We start from the raw sequence: 6,629 nt of genomic DNA, 5'->3' as shown, positions 1-6,629 counted from the left end.
GGTCCCAAAACTCGAAAAGTCACATGGAGAAACCAAATCACGAAAATCCAAAAGAAAATAGGCCTTGAAACCTGTGGCTCTGATACCAATAAATTGTCACACCCTCAGAGGAGTCCCTACCGAAAAATTTCAGCAGCATCTCCCCTGTTCCGATGACAATATGAGGCATACATACATACAAAATACATTAGCCACATACGACTAGAATATACACACAACCATGCAGTTAATAATTCAGCCCACACGACCGAAACATAGCATAACAACACAGTTAATAATGCAGCTCACTCTGCTGAAACATAGCATAACCACACAGTTAATAATGCATCCCACTCGGCTAAAACATAGAACAACGGAAATCACAAAATAACGAACATGAAATGAACAAAACAACAAACTACGAGTTGGCTCAGCTTGACACAACATTACCAAACCAATACAAGATATCACGAGACAAAACTCCAAGTCGACATCGAATTATTACAATACAAAGATCACAAAACCAAAACACAAATAGCAAAGGAAACCAAAACCAGAAGATTATCCTCAGATGTGACGTGGGACTGGCAGACATGTTCTCCAAGCGACTCCATAAGTCCTTTACCTGCTACTTGGCGAAATAAACCAATTTATAGGGTGGTGAGTACTAAGACTCAGCGAGTAATAGATAGATAGTGCATGAACATAATAAAGAATTAGAGATACAAAGGTATACAGTCTCGTAGGAAATATAGCAGATACTACGGTGATAACATAATAAGTGTCCATACCTGAAACCATATCCTAGGCTAGTAATAGAAGGTCAGAAGTAACAAAGATCTGCTACGGTACTGCTCATAACTATAAGGGTAACATGTGAGATATATACATATTACCAATAAGTAAGTCAGTGTCTAAACACATACAACAGATGTAGATCTCAACATATGTACGCATATCAGCATAAGCAACAGCAGCATACGTATACAACAGTATAAGTATGCAACAACGTAATAAGTATGCAACAACAACATAAGTAAGCAACAATATCAACAGGCATAATAATAACAGCGTATGCACGGATGGTAACCCCGCCCACTTCTCCGCACCACGACCCCTATATGGTCGAGAGGCCGGATCGATGACAACTGTACCACTCAAAGACCGCCACTACTCTCGAGTGACGGAGTAGACAGCTGCTAAGTAACTATCTAGCTACAAAGCGAATGGAGTCTCTGCTACTCGTCACTCCAGCTACCAATACCCATGAGTGGCCGAGTACGACACGACAAGACAAGTGACATCTCCTTCAGCTACCACTACCCATGAGTGGTCGAGTATACGGCGCAACCCGACAACTCACTCCCCCATAAGTAAGACGTGGTCGCCTGCATGCATGCAATGACATGATGCGTAAAATGCAGTAGTCATCATATATATATAAATAAAAAACAGGTATGCTACATGAAGCCAGCATGCTCAATAAAGTATGTAAACATACAACATTCAAAGTAAGTAAACATGGTATCTAGTATCCATATGTCCAATATCTAATATCTACTATCTAGTGTTTGGTATCTAGTAATATAGTATCTACTAAATATCACGAATAACAACGAGAGACTGCATAGACATCAAATCGATTAACTCAAAGATCAAGTAGATAAGCTTCAAGCACAAAAAAATACGACTGGAGCCAAGGTAAATACAGGAACTATCCGAAAATATAGCTCATGCATTAAGATCAATGTACTAAAGAGATAAAGTAAGAATTACCTGCCTCTAAATGTAGTTCGAAACCTATGCCGCCTTCGTCACGATGCCCGCTTCAATTAAAGCCCTGCGTCAACATTTCGATTTTAACTAACTTCATATGAATTTAAATAGCTTAACCACTAAACAAAATAGGTAATTAATTCCTAACTCATTTATTACCCTTTGATAATCCCCTTTACTGCTCTACTCAAAACTAATCCAAACACCCTAATTTACACCCTCAGTTCCCACAATTCCAACAACACACTACAACAATTAAGCTTACCAAATCATGAATCTTTTCTCTAAATACAAATAAACAAATACAGATTCAACTACACTAGGTATCCAACACCCAAAGCTTTATCCTACAACAAACTCACCTCTGTTGACCCACTGTCAGGAGGTGAAATCGCTGGCACAAGCCCACTGGGTGATGTCTGCTGCCAAGATCCACAACTGGAGCTTCTTATAAAGCTACAAACAAATACAATCACCCTAATCAACCCATGATCCACACTGGAATCCATATCTGGATCTACAGATCTACCGTCCATAGCTGTAGATGCCTTACCTAGTGGTTCACGACCGGAGAACAACTACTGGGAATGCCCGCTGGTGAAATTTGCTGTTGGAAATTTGTGGCTGAGTCCTTTACGGTGAGCCACTGCCAAGAACTACTCCCTGTTAACCTAATCTCCCATCCTGGCATCAAATCCCAGATCCCCACAGCTACAAGACTCAAAACGAACTACCATACCTCAACCTACCTCGATGACAGAAACCACCACCACAGCGTAGGGAAATCCGACGAACTCAGCTCGGCTCTAGGGCTCGGAAAGGTGAGGCAGCCGCTTAGAGCGCAAGTCTTCAACCAAGATCGAGCAATGGAACATGCGATTCAACTCCAACGTCACCGAAGCTCAGATCTCCTCACCCAACCGAAGGTCCCTTGCGCGAAGTGACGTTTTGAAGGAGAATACTATAGATGAGACCTCTGATAAGGAGTGGAGAAGATCGGGGACTCGGCTCACGACATGGCACCAGCGATCAGGTGCGGGCATGAGTCGAAGCTGAGACTGTCGATGCAATCGGGAGAAATGGCGATGCGGTGGTGGATCAATGGCTAAATCGAGAGAGGAGAAGAGGATGTCCGCGAGATGGGAAAGAAGAAGAAAGATCGAGAGAAGGCGGAGGGCGTTAGGGATCGGGGAAGGAAAGAAGATGGAAATCGGGACTTAGGGCTTAATTAAATACCTAGGGTTAATTAAATCTATCAACTCCCACTTTAATTGGGATATCCAAACAGGCTTCCATTTAGCCTATAAATTCATCCCCTTAAACTCGTTGTACGAGTTTTGAAAAATTCTCAGAAAATTCCTAAAAATTTCTAAAAATTCCAATAAGATTATTTGTCCATTAAATCTAATTATTTTATTATTATCTGGGTGCCGTATTTTACATTCTCCCCACTAATAAAAATTTGGCCCCCAAATTTACTGCTCAACTTAGGAATCCTCATCTAAGAATAACAACCAAACAACATACTCATATACCACTTCATCCAAGTATCATAACAAATCTCCAACTGTAAAAGATAACTCTGTGGGTTATGAGTTCACCTTGCTTCCGCTACTCTCATCATGAGCTACAATCAAGATGTAGAATTATATCACCATCCTACCAAAAGTGTAGCACAACTGAAATCCAAGGGCATCCCTTGATTTCTTAATCGATAATCAACAACTCTCCAAATAGTAGAAATACGATCAATCTCAAAAGATATGAGTATCAAAACTCTAATAATCCTATCCAAAACAATATCCAAAGAGTATGTCAAATCTCACCCTTCAAATACTCAAATATCCACCATAAAAGAATGGCAATCTAAAATCCAAAGGATCACTCAAGCTCTTGACTGCGAGTCTACCCATCAAAGAATATCACGACAAATCTAATAACCATACCTGTAAAATGTCCTCCAACAAATGTCGATAAAATATCAAACATCCTGATCTTACACATAGACTTCAAGACCTTCAGTAAATGATCATGTGCTTAAGGTCTTGAGCTACTTATGGAGACAATGTTAGTTGAGACAACTAACCATTGTCTTGTAACACATACTACGATTGATCCACCTGAGGTTCAGTAACCTCTAGTGACAAGCCACTCACATAATGGTAGAGGAGCCCTATCACTAGATAGTAGGTCAAATTAATAGTCAATCGACGCTCTGCTCCTCGAAAATCATCGTCTGATATTTCACTTAGTAACAACTCGATTTCATAGGTGTTAATTAACTAACACCATGTTCTCCACCCAATTACGGGTCATACGCCTCTAGGTATTATTGAGGATATCTAACCATATCCAATCGGTCCATGAATTAGGATCTCCCATGGAACAACGCTCGATAAGTCAACTGATCATCGCCTTATAAACCATCATGCCTCTCAAGGAGGTAGAGAAGTACTCTTTCTCAAAACACCTCAAGATATTCACCAAGAGATATCTTGTTCCCAAATTCATCTTCTGCATCTTTCTTCACATGGTGCCTGATCATGTAAATAATACGTAGCTACATCATATTTTCCGTACCAGTATAAGTCATATATATGAGTATACTCACCATTTCATACACCTATATAACAGATGTATCATGCAAGTGTTAGCTCTACACTATTTCACATCAGTGGGGGCATCTATCCAAATGTACCCTCTAGGTACATATAGTCCATGGTCAAAGTCCCCATGGAATAGGATACATCGATCCTCTATACACTAGTCAAACCAACAATGGTATGCGACTAATTCAGTCCATTTTAAGTCTGTAAAAATCATATACTCATACGTGTCTTCTAGGTTATCTAACCAGACACAAATAATCCAAAGGTCAAAATCCTCAAGAAATAGAGTAAGTTGGTCTCTTACTGATCGAACAAGTAAAAATAACTCGGTACTCTACTAACTACACCAATAAGAATGGATCAGTCCTCTACTGACCAAGTCAACAAAGGTAAATCGAACCTCTATAAACTTAAGCAACTAGGATAAATCAATTCTCTACTACCCCAAGTCAACAAAGGTAAATCAGTTCTCTACTAACCGAAGCAACAAGAGTGTATTGGTCCTCTACTGACCAAACTGCCAAAAATAAATCGGTCCTCTACTAACCAAACCAACACTAGTAAATCGATACTCTACTAACCAAGCTAACATGATATTTAGCAGATACTATCCACTACCAAACTAGTGATAACAAAAACTAATAATACTGGTGGTATGGTAAAAGAAATCCCATGAGACTGTAATCCCTAATCTCTAGCAGTGTTTGATGGATCTATCTAATGACTGACACAACACAAGTCATACATGGTCTAAACACTAATCAAATAATAACAGAAGTGTATGATAACAATATACAACATACCTCCTATAGCTTGGAGATTCCTGCCGCTGCCTGGTCCTAAAACTCGAAAAGTCACATCGAGAAACCAAATCATGAAAATCCAAAAGAAAATAGGCCTCGAAACCTGTGGCTCTGATACCAATAAATTATCACGCCCCCAGAGGAGTCCCTACTGGAAAATTTCGACAGCATCTCCTCTGTTCCGATGACAATCTGAGGCATACATACATACAAAATATATCAGCCACATACGGCTAGAATATACACACAATCACATAGTTAATAATGTAGCCCACATGGCTGAAACATAGCATAATAACGTAGTTAATAATGCAGTCCACTCGGCTGAAACATAACATAACCACGTAGTTAATAATGTAACCCACTCGACTGAAATATAGAACAGCTGAAATCACAAAATAACGAACATGAAATGATCAAAACAACTAACTGTGAGCCAGCTCGGCTTGACACAACATTACCAAACCAATACAAGATATCATAAGACAAAACTCCAAGTCGACATCGAATTATTACAATACAAAGATCACAAAACCAAAACATAAATAGCACAGGAAACCAAAACCAAAAGATTGTCCTCAGATGTGACGTGGGACTGGCGGACATGTTCTCCAAGCGACTCCATATGTCCTTTACCTGCTACCTGGTGAAATAAACCAGTTTACGGGGTGGTGAGTACTAAGACTCAGCGGGTAATAGACAGATAGTGAATGAACATAATAAAGAACTAGAGATATAAAGGTATACAGTCTCGTAGGAAATATAGTAGATACTACGGTGATAACATAATAAGTGTCCATACCTGAAACCATATCCTAGGCTAGTAATAGAAAATTAGAAGTAGCAAAGATCTGCTACGGTACTGCTCATAACTACAAGGGTAACATGTGAGGTATATACATATTACCAATAAGTGAGTCAGTGTCTAAACACATACAACAGATGTATATGTCAACATATGTATGCATATCAGCATAAGCAACATCAACATAAGTATACAACAACAGTATAAGTAGGCAACAACACAATAAGTATGCAACAACAACATAAGTAAGCAACTGCATCAGCAGGTATAATAATAACTGCGTATGCACAGATGGTCACCCCGCCCACCTCTCCGCACCACGACCCCTGTATGGTCGAGAGGCCGGATCGATGACAACTGTACCACTCAAAGGCCGCCACTACTCACGAGTGATCGAGTGGACAGGTGCTAAGTAGCTATCTAGCTACAAAGCGAATGGGGTCCCTGTTGCTCGTCACTCCAGCTACCACTACCTATGAGTGGTCGAGTACAACACGATAGAACAAGCGACATCTCCTCCAGCTACCACTACCCATGAGTGGCTGAGTGTGCGGCGCGACCCGACGACTCACTCCCCCATAAGGAAGACGTGGTCGCCTGCATGCATGCAATGACATGATGTGTAAAATACAGCAGTCATCATATATATAAATAGAA

General features: G+C 40.2%; 1 long non-coding RNA gene across 1 annotated transcript; it reads right to left on the bottom strand.

Annotated features, from left to right (window-relative positions):
- Positions 1-1,289: 1,289 nt before the first annotated feature.
- Positions 1,290-2,963, bottom strand: LOC122044419. Its single transcript, XR_006129552.1, has 3 exons — positions 2,309-2,963; positions 2,118-2,211; positions 1,290-1,819 (listed from the first exon to the last, which is right to left on the bottom strand). It is a non-coding gene; the product is annotated as an uncharacterized LOC122044419 (long non-coding RNA).
- Between the last annotated feature and the right edge of the window lie 3,666 nt (positions 2,964-6,629).

Source organism: Zingiber officinale, chromosome 2A (assembly GCF_018446385.1).
Source record: "Zingiber officinale cultivar Zhangliang chromosome 2A, Zo_v1.1, whole genome shotgun sequence".
NCBI lineage: Eukaryota > Viridiplantae > Streptophyta > Magnoliopsida > Zingiberales > Zingiberaceae > Zingiber > Zingiber officinale.
Note: the sequence above shows the minus strand (reverse complement) of the source record. Positions and strands in the feature narration are given on the sequence as shown.